This window comes from Phyllobates terribilis, unplaced genomic scaffold (assembly GCF_046119375.1).
Source record: "Phyllobates terribilis strain yellow unplaced genomic scaffold, ASM4611937v1 Scaffold_7__3_contigs__length_470593459, whole genome shotgun sequence".
In the NCBI taxonomy this organism is placed as follows: Eukaryota; Metazoa; Chordata; class Amphibia; order Anura; family Dendrobatidae; genus Phyllobates; species Phyllobates terribilis.
The window spans coordinates 378,163,419-378,174,102 of NW_027362767.1; positions in this window are offsets into that span (position 1 = coordinate 378,163,419).

Sequence of the window (10,684 nt, forward strand, 5' to 3'; positions counted from 1 at the left end):
ATTCCCGCCATCAGACGCCATCTTGGACCGTTTCCCGCCGTTTTCCCGCCATCCGCAGCTGTTTCCCGCCATCGGACGCCATCTTCAGGACGCCGCGCGGGAAGAAGAGGGGCGTGAACGTCAAAACCGCGCGAGATCCGAAGCTCCGCCCCACGCACCGACGCTGCGCAAGGTCCTGGAAGGGAGAGAGAGCGACGCTGACGTCATCAGGACGCGACGCCAGGTCCTCGTCCATAGCAGCAGCAGCGGAGCCGCGGCCTACAGAATAGGATCGTCGGAAGGTAGGCCACGCTTAACTAGGGGGGAGGAAGATGTCGTACACAGAGGCGCCCACTACCACCAACGCAGCTGCAGCAGCGGTGATGCCCTTTTCCCTGCCCTACATCCCTGGAGCGGCCTAGCTGCCCAAGTACTCAGGGGAGCCCCATGCCCTAACTGACTTTAAGGAAAGGCTGTACAGTTTGTTCCAGGTTTACCCCCTGACAGAGGAACAGAAGGTCAGCATACTAACAGGGGAGTTAACTGGCGCAGCCCAAAGGGAGGTAAAATCATGGCCCACTGAGGAGAAAAGGACTGTGAAGGGTATTCTGGCCCGGCTGCGGGGTACCTTTGACACACGTACCTCCGCTGAGATTAAAATGAGGTTCTATGGATGTAAGCAGCGGGCACAGGACAGCATCAGAGACTATGCCCTAAATCTGCAGGAAGCCTTGAGGGCTATTCAACAAACTGACCCTGGCAGTGTGCAGGAAACGGATAAGCTGCTAACAGAACAATTCATAGAAGGTCTGCTGTCTAGCGCCCACAGGGCCCAACTGCGCCTCATGTTCTTTCAGAACCCCGACCTGACCTTTGCCCAATTTAAGGACAGGGCCATAAGGGTGCTCCGTGAATCTGCAACCATTGGCGCTATAAAACCCCGGCGTCCTGCTCTCACCTACCACCAGGAGGCGGCGCCCTCCTCTATGGACCTCGTGGGGGCTGATGCACAGGCCCTGAACCAAGCCCCGTCGAAAGACCTGCACCACCAAGTCCAGGAGCTGACCAGGAGCGTCGCGGCGTTGACCAGTACCGTCCAGGCGTTGCAAGTGGACCCGTCAAGACCCATCGAGTTGGCTTCAAGTCCAGAGGATGTCCCGTGGCGTCGACAGAGGAGGATCCCGTCATTCCGAGGGAGGCCCACAGACCGCTACGCAGAGGATGGACAGCCCATTTGCTGTCGATGCAACCAGCCCGGACACATTTCCAGGTACTGTAATTTAAACGGGTCCAACCTGGGGCAGAGGGCCAACTCCCAGGCATAAGATCACCAGGCCCTTACAATTGGCGTAATAAGTACGTTGGGGGGCGCCCGGTTTTACCCGTGGTGCTGGACGGTATCCCCATGAGCGCCTTGCTGGATACTGGGTCGCAAGTAACCACTATCCCTTATGTACTTTTTAAGCAGTATTTGACTGATGCTGATATCACACGGTATCCAGACAGTAACTTGAGCATCATCGCCAGTAATGGCTTACCCGTGCCGCAGATGGGGTTCAAGGAGATGACCATTAAAATTGGTAAAGTTGAACTGCCGGCACAGGGAGTGATTATTGTGGACATTGACCGTCGTGAAAGTCACCCTAAAATAACTGTGGGTACTAACGTAATTGAAAATTGTCTTTCAGAGGTAATTGTAATCTTACAACAGGTGGCGGTGAATGCTACTTCCAGCCAACAGAGAGTCCTCAACAAGGAGATAAAAGCCCTGATGAGACGGCAGCAGGTAGAACTGTCTGGTGGTGAGATCGGTAGCGTAAGACTGAGTGACCCATTCCCCATTTCCATGCCTCCCAAAAGTGAAATGATGATCTGGTGTCGGACTGCAATCGGGTTGAGAGGTAGAGACTACCAAGCCATGGTAGAACCCGTGTACTCGGACAGCAGCCCACCATTTTGACAGCCCGGGGGGTGGTTGATGTCCGTCATGGGAGGGTGCCCGTCCGCATCCTCAACATTGGGGAGAGGGAGGTACACTTACCCAGGTACGCTACACTCGCCAAACTGTTTGTTGTCGAACACAAAGCTATCAGGGCCGTGGAACCCTTGACTCCAACTACTCAGGCGGAGGGTAATAGCTCCCAGAAACAAAAGGAGGACTGGTGCCAGAAACTCCATGTGGGTGCTGACTCCACTCCCCTGCACCAAAAACAAGGAGTCTACCGGGTGGTACAGGAGTACGAGAGTGTCTTTAGTAAGCACCCGCTAGACTTCGGCAGAGTAAAGGGGATAGAACACCACATCCCCACAGGGAGCCACCCACCAATAAAAGAGAGACACAGGCCTGTACCCCCTGCACATTATCAGAATGCAAAGGGCATGCTAAGAGAAATGAAAGAAGCTGGGGTTATTCGAGATAGCTGTAGCTCCTGGGCAGCCCCCTTGGTTCTGGTGAAAAAGAAAGACGGCACCATGAGAATGTGCGTGGACTATAGACAAATCAACCGTATCACCCACAAAGACGCATATCCGCTGCCTAGAATAGAGGAGTCTTTAGCCGCACTAAAATCAGCTAACTTCTTTTCTACTTTGGACCTTACTAGCGGGTACTGGCAGGTTCCTGTGGCAGAGGCTGACAAGGAGAAGACCGCCTTCACCACCCCGATGGGACTGAGCGAGTTCAACTGTATGCCTTTCGGGCTCTGCAACGCACCAGGGACCTTCCAGCGGCTGATGGAATGCTGTCTAGGGCACCGAAACTTCGAGACGGTCCTCCTTTACCTGGACGACGTCATCGTCTATTCAAAGACCTACGAGGACCATCTAAAGCACCTGGCCGAGGTGTTCGAAGCCCTGGCAGGCTACGGCCTGAAGATGAAACCATCGAAGTGTCACCTGCTGAAACCGAAGGTCCAGTACCTAGGGCACGTGGTAAGTGCGGAAGGAGTAGCCCCCGACCCTGACAAGGTCACGGCAATCAAGAGCTGGCCAAGCCCCTCGAACATCAAAGAGGTGAGACAGTTCCTCGGGTTGGTAGGCTACTACCGAAGGTTCATCCCCGGGTTCACTAAGATGGCAGCTCCTATGCAGGACCTCCTGATTGGACAGTCTAAGTCCCGAAGTCAAAAGCCACCCTTCAAGTGGGATAAACCGGAAGAGGAGTCCTTCCGCCAGTTGAAGATGGCCCTCAGGGGGGATGAGATCCTGGCCTACCCTGACTATGGCCAGCCTTTTATTCTTCACACAGACGCCAGTAATGTGGGACTGGGAGCCGTACTGTCCCAAAACCAACAGGGCAGAGAAAGGGTGATCGCGTACGCCAGCCGGAAGCTGAGACCCACCGAGAGGAACCCGGAGAATTACAGCTCCTTCAAGCTAGAATTCTTGGCGGTGGTGTGGGCCGTGACGGAACGCTTCAAGCATTACCTGGCCTCCGCAAAGTTCACCGTGTACACGGACAACAACTCGTTGACACACCTGAACAATGCAAGACTGGGTGCCCTAGAACAGCGGTGGATGGCCCGTCTCTCCAACTATGACTTCGTGATCAAGTACCGGGCCGGCAAAACCAATGCCAATGCTGACGCCCTATCGAGGATGCCTCACTTACCTGAAGGTGACGAAGACCCAGAAGAGCTGGAGGAGGTAGAACTCCCCGCGTTTCACCGGTATGGAGCTGCTCAATACTCCCACTGCGTGAAGGAGGAGGATCTAACAACCGTGATGATAAATCCCCTACCTCACCACAGCTGGGCCGAGACCCAAGATAGTGACCCTGCCATCCGCCTGGTGAAAGATCTGATGACCCAGGAAGATGCCCGCATAGATCTGGATGCTCCAGAGGAAGCCAAGCAGCTATGGAAAGAGAAGAGCAAGCTGTTCCTCTACGAAGGCAATTTGTGCAGAAGGATTGTCAACCACCGGACGCACGAGCTGACCTGGCAAGTCGTGGTCCCAAGGCGGGATGCAGCTATGGTCCTGGGGGCTTACCATGACAGAGAGGGACACTTCGGTTGGAAGAAACTGGAGTTCCTACTAAGAGGAAGGTTCTTTTGGGTCGGCATGAGAGGAGCTGTAGAAAAGTGGTGCAGAGACTGTGGCCCTTGTCACCTAAGGAGGAAGGACCGCACCAGCCAGAAGACACCCTTGAAGCCCATCGTCACCACGCAGCCTCTTGAGCTGGTAGCTCTAGACCACGTCAAGTTGGCTCCAAGCCGGTCTGGATACATCTATGCCCTGACAATCGTGGACCACTATTCCCATTTCCTAGTGGTGGTCCCGGTAAAGGACTTGACAGCCCAAACAGCGGCCAGAGCCTTCCAGCAATATTTCTGCCGTCCACACGGGTATCCGGAACAGGTCCTGACAGACCACGGTCCAGCATTTGAGGCTGAAATCTTCCAGGAGTTCTGCAACCTCTATGGCTGTAAGAAGATTCGTACAACGCCTTACCACCCCCAAACCAACGGGATGTGTGAGAAGATGAACAATATAGTCATTGATCTCCTGAAGACGTTGCCCCTGGAGGAACGCAGCCTGTGGCCAGAAAAACTGCCGGACCTGATAGACCTATACAACAATATCCCGGTGAATGCTACAAACTGCACCCCGGCTTACCTGATGCGAGCCAGACCAGGTAAGATGCCCGTCGACCTGGAGATGGGAGTCCTAATACCTGAGGACACCTCCTCGGATGCGGACTGGGATACGGAAAGGCAACTGCAGTACAAGAAGGTACAGGAGAGTGTGGAGAAGAGCCTGGCCCAGGTGAGAGAGAGGCAAGAAAAACTCTTCAATCGACACGCCCCTGCTGGTCCCCTAGAACCTGGTGAGCAAGTCCTAAAGCGAAAAAGAAGGCTACATAAGTTGGACGACCAGTGGGAAAGGGAACCCTACACCGTACTGCAGTCTGACCACGACAACCCAAAGGTGTGCGTGATCACCAAGGACAGAGGAGAAACCACTAGTACCGTCTCCAGAGACCACCTCAAAAGGTGCCCCGAGCAACTCCGTAGTGCAGAAGAGGATCAGAGTGACCTTGAACCCACAGAGGACAAGGAAGAAATGATCAGCACCGTTCTCGGAGAGTTCCCTCAGTCCTGGACTCGCATAAATGATGCCATAGTGGTACCCGTCCTGCATTTCCTGCAACTGGCACAGCAACAACCAACACCAGAGCCGGAAGGTGAAGAGGAGCAAGCAGTTCCAGAGGCAGAAGAGCCTGTACCAGCAGCCCAGGAGAGTCAACCCTCTGCTGACAGTGAGCCTGCCATGCCTGCGGTAAGCCAAAGGACCCGCAGACAGCTGCCTGCCCTACCTGTACACCCAGCTGGTAGCTGCACCCCTAACGCTAGTGGGGAAAGCCAAGTCAGTCCACCACCAGACAGTGGGTTAAGGAGATCAACCAGGAGCACAAAGGGGCAGATACCCGCTCGCTGGAGAATATAGAGTGTACTAAAATTGTAAATAACCCTGTTGCCAAATGTTGAAATGTTTGCCAAGTTACATGCATGTTTGGTAATTCTGTGTTTCAGTTTCTTGCAGCTACCGTAAGGACTCAAAGGTTAAGGACTTTTTATAACCGGGACCTGGTATGGACTGCGTTCGGAGCCTAACCCAGGAATGAACTAAGACTGTGAAGGACTTGGGGTAGGACAGACCCCCACCTGGTTAAGGCTCCCCGTTGTGCTGGTGATATGGACACCCGGTCACAGGCCACACTGTGACTTTAAGAACTCAATCTGTGCGTCGTCTGTCTATTAATGTTTTATGGTTATGCATATTGTCTTTGTTTATTGTTTAGTCCCGGAGTACTAAATTTCACTAGGGGGGAATGTGTCACCCTGGCCTGGATGCCACAAGTGTAATTAAAGCTGTGTCTGAGAGCAAGGGGGAGGTTCTCTGGTCAGGGGAACATTAGCATGCAATGCCTCCTGTCTCAGGCCAGTAGGGGGAGCAGGCTGCCCCTATAAAAGCTGGTGCTGGGGGCAGGGTTAGGGAGAACTTGATGGCCTGTCTCAGCACTGAGACTTGTCCCAGAGCGGAGCAGGGACAGACAGTTGCACTGCACCTAAGAGGAAGTGTGGCAGGAGGAGAGCCACAAGCCAGAGACAAGAGGCGAAGAGAGCCTGTCTTGGCAGATAAAAGACTTACTTTACCAGACTTTGGTGTCTGAGGCTGGGAGGATTCTACATTCTCCAGCAGATAACCAGTTCACAGGGGACTGTATATTCCTTGGCCTAAGAAGCCTGGAGGCCCTGCCACAACCGAAGGGACCAGTAAAGCCGTACAAGGCTGGGAGCAGAAAGGAACCCACGTCGCAGCCTATACAGGCGAGAATACACGGAAAGCTCGGAAACGTGGGCTGTTACCCTATAACGAGGAGATAGCCAGAAGGAGCGAAGGAAGCACGGTAGGCCTACACCCTCACCCTGACCAGGGTCAATTTCCCCGTTGCTCTCAGACATCCAGGTCCCCTCCTAGCTGGGACTGTTTATGGGTCAGTTTACCTGTTTCAGTAAAGACCCTGGACCGCAACCTATTGTCTGTGTGCTCCTTCGCGCCTCCAGCACTACCGGTACCGGGACTCTCACCACCATCACTCCCACCATCCACTACACTGCCCTGGGGCCGCACTCTTCCCGTGGGGAGTCACACCATCCCAGCTGCACACCTCATCAGCCCCAGCGGTCTGCCTTGCAGCGGCGGTACCTAATGACCGCAAATCCACGGGTGGCGTAGTCGGACATAATCAATAGCACATAACGGACTACCACTGGCCTGACCACCCTGAGCCACGGAACCGAGTTGCCACTACTACCCCCATCGCTCCCTATTGCCCGGATCCGAGTGCCCCACTACCCAGGGGGCGAGTCAATTGTTCTTATGCTTCCGTGATGCAAAATAAAACGCTAACGCTCTAGAATATTACTTTGTCTTACGCTCGGCTCACATTCTTGCATCTCTCTCTTACTCTCTCTCTCTCTCTCTCTCTCTCTCTCTCTCTTTTCTCAAAACTTCAAGGTAAATACGAACCAAGTTTCTCGTTGTTGACAGAGTGGGAATAGCTCTGGCACCGACTTTTTATTGCAGTTAGTCAGGATGGCCGGGTGGTCTAAGGCACCAGACTCAAGAGTCATCTCTTCCCCAAAAGGTGGGTGTTCTGGTCTCCAAATGGAGGTGTGGGTTCAAATCATACTTCTGACAGCTCTATTTAGAGGGTGAGCACTACACGGTACACTCAGGGACGTGGGCTACTTCTACCCGCTTACAGCAAGGTAGCCAGGAAGAGTGCAGACAGACGGGGAGGCCTACAACTCCACCTGGCCAGGGGAACTCCTGCTTGCTCACAGACTGACCAGGCCTCTTATGCTAGCCAGTACTCCCGGGAGGGTCTACCTTATAATCATCAGTAAAGACCCTGAACTGCACTGCAAAGACTCTGAGTCGTTCCTGCTGCGCTCGTGCACCATCACCCCCATCATCCACACTCACTGCCCTGAGGCTATACTCCTCCCGTGGGGAGTTATCCTATTCTCTGCTGCGCACACAACACCAGCCTCAGCGGTCTGCCTCGCAGCGGTGGTACTCCCTGACCGCAATCCACCGGTGGCGCAGTCGGACAATTAACCTCAAAACCTAAGAAAGACTGCCACTGGTTTGACCAGCCTGAGCCACGGGACCGGGTCACCGCCACGGAGACTACAGACCCCAGAGACCCGGCACAGGGTATCCCACACACGTGTACACACTGCCCAGGGGGCGTGTCACATGCAGTACAGCATATTACAAACATAAGTCCCATTATTGGGGAGTGGGTGTCCCATAGTATTTGCTTATGCCTTGCAAGCAAAAGCTGCCAAAAATAAGGACGGAGGAACTTGCAATGCTGGCACCCTGGTGGTATAGTGGTGGTGGAGGCTGAGGATAAGGAGAAGAAGATTAAACAGCCGAAATGAGGAAGCGTATACCCATGTGTGGGTGTGAAGCGGTGCATGTGAATACACCTCCCGAAATAACACAGTGGATTTGACTTTATGTTACTCTGCTGTCATTTGGTGGTGATGAGAAGTCTGGCCCAATCCAGCCCTTGTTCATTTTGATAAGGGTCAGCTTGTCAGCATTGTCAGTTGACAGGCAAGTGCGCTTATCAGTTATAATTCCCCCAGCGGCACTAAAAACACGCTCCGATAAAACGCTAGTGGCAGGGTAGGCCAGGACCTCCAAGGCGTACAGAGCGAGTTCATTCCAAGTGTCCAGCTTGGATACCAAATAATTAAAAGGCACAGAGGAATCACGGAGGACGCTGGTACGGTCGGCAAGGTACTCCCTCACCATCTTTTGAAACCTTCCACTCCTTGTGAGAGTACCCCGCGCCTCAGGGCCTGTAAGCTGGGCGGGTGTCAGAAATCTGTCCCAGAACGTTGATAGTGTTCCCCTGCCTCTGCTGGATTAGAGTTGCATCTCTCTCGCCTGTACGCCTTGGTTGGGCCACGAACTGTGACCTCTGCCGCTAGCGTGTTCAGATGGGAATTTCCGAAGGGCCTTCTGGTACTGCCCCATTTTTGTAGACCTCTCCACCTCAGAATAAGAGAGTGAAAGTTCTACTTGTAGCGGGGGTCTACAAGTGTCACCAAGCAGTAATAACTGTCACCCAACATTTTGACAACGCGAGGGACACGGTTAAGGCAGCATAACATAAAGTCAGCCATGCGTGCCAGACTGGTAACGGGCAAGATTTCCGTGTCCTCACAAAGATGACGACTGACCATGCTCTCCTCCTCCTCCTCCCCCTCTTCCTCCTCCCCCCTGTCCTCAGGCCACCCACGCTGAACCGACGGTGTGACACTTGTACAGGTACTACCGTCTACAACGCATGATAGCAGCTCCTGTTCTTCCTCCTCCTCCTCCTCTCCCTCATTGTCCCCCAATGCACGTTGGAATGAGATGAGGCTGGGCTGTGTGTAATCGCCTGCTATGGCTTCTTGATCCATCTCATCATACTCTGGCTGCAATGCCTCCTCTTTAATTCTCTGCAGAGAGCGTTGCAAAAGACAGACAAGTGGGATGCTGACACTAATGATGGCGTCATCGCCACTCACCATCTTGGTGACCTCCTCAAAGTTTATCAGAATGGTACATATGTCAGACATCCAGGTCCACTCCTGAGGTCTTATGTGTGGAGTCTGACCAGAATATCAACGGCCTTGTTGCAGCTGGTCCTCCACAACTGCTCTCTTCTGCTCACAAATCCTTTGCAACATGTGGAGGGTAGAGTTCCAACGTGTGGGGACATCACAGTCGAGGGACGGCCACCGCCATAAGATTGCGGAAGGATTCCGTCTCCACCAGCCTAAAAGGCAGCATTTCCAACGCAAGCAGTCGTGAAATGTGCGAATTTAGGACTGTGGGCTGAGGGGCGTTAGCTGCGAATTTCCGCTTTCTTTCAAAGGTCTGGGATATGGACAATTGAACGCTGCGGTGGGACGTGGACGTGGACGTTGATGCTGTTTCTTGAGAAACTGCCATAACAAGTGAAGACTGAGAGGAGGGGGCATCTTTACATGCAGTATGGACAGGGGATTGCCTTGCACACACAACAGGGGGTTCTATTGCACGCACAACAGTGGAAGAAGCAGTGGTGACACCCGCTGACACTGGTCGTGGACCCTGGGTTTCGCCCCACAAAGTCGGGTGCTTTGCTGCCATGTGCCTGATCATGCTGGTGGTGGTCAGGCTGGTAGTTTTGTCACCCCTGCTGATGCTGGCATGGCAGGTGGAACATATGGCCTTTTTGGGGTTATCAGCAGAGTCTTTAAAAAATTCCAGACTCTGGAAGACCTACCGCTTGTACTGGCAACGTCCCTCGTGTTGGTGTTACGGGGAATGGTTGCCTCCCTTCTGTCTGCGGCCACCACACTGCTTCTTCCTGCCTGTTGGGGTACTCTGCCTCCCTCCCACTGTGTGCTGCTGGCCTCACTCTGCATGTCCTCCTTCCACGTTGGGTCAGTTACTAGATCATCCACCACCTCCTCCTCTTCCACTTGTTCACCACGATCCTCCTCCTCACTTCCTGGCAATTGTGTCTCGTCATCGTCCACCTCTTGTGACAGATTGCCAACGTCGACTTCCTGTGGCCGTGGCTGTTCAAATATTTGGGCATCGCAACATGGGATCTCCTATTCCACCACTTCAAGCGAATCAGGCGAGGGGCCCAGAAATGGGAATAGACCAGTGAACAGCCCTTCAGAGTGTCCAAGTGTGGGATCACTTGCTGTCTGACGACACTCGGCATGGTGGGAGGAAGGAGCATCAGGGTGAGGAGGAGTATGCGGTCGAGACTCACGGCTACTAAGAGTTGACCATGTGGAACACAGACCGGAGGTGGTGGTGCCCAGGTAACTGGAAGTATTATCTGCTATCCAATTAATAACCTGTTCACACTGATCAGTTCTTAATACTGGTGTTGTTCTGTGCTTCCCTAGTAATTTGGTCAAGAAGTGGGAGCGAGAAGCTGTGGCTGTTGGTTGTGGCACATTTTCACCTTGGCCACGGCCCCGTCCTCTGCACGAACCATCACCAGAACGTCCACTTCCACGTCCCATTCCACGTCCCATTCCACGCGCCTTGCCCCTTGTAAATGAAGTAAAATAGCTTACACTTGCACTATCAATGGAAAAAGGGTAATAAAGAGTAGATTAGAACC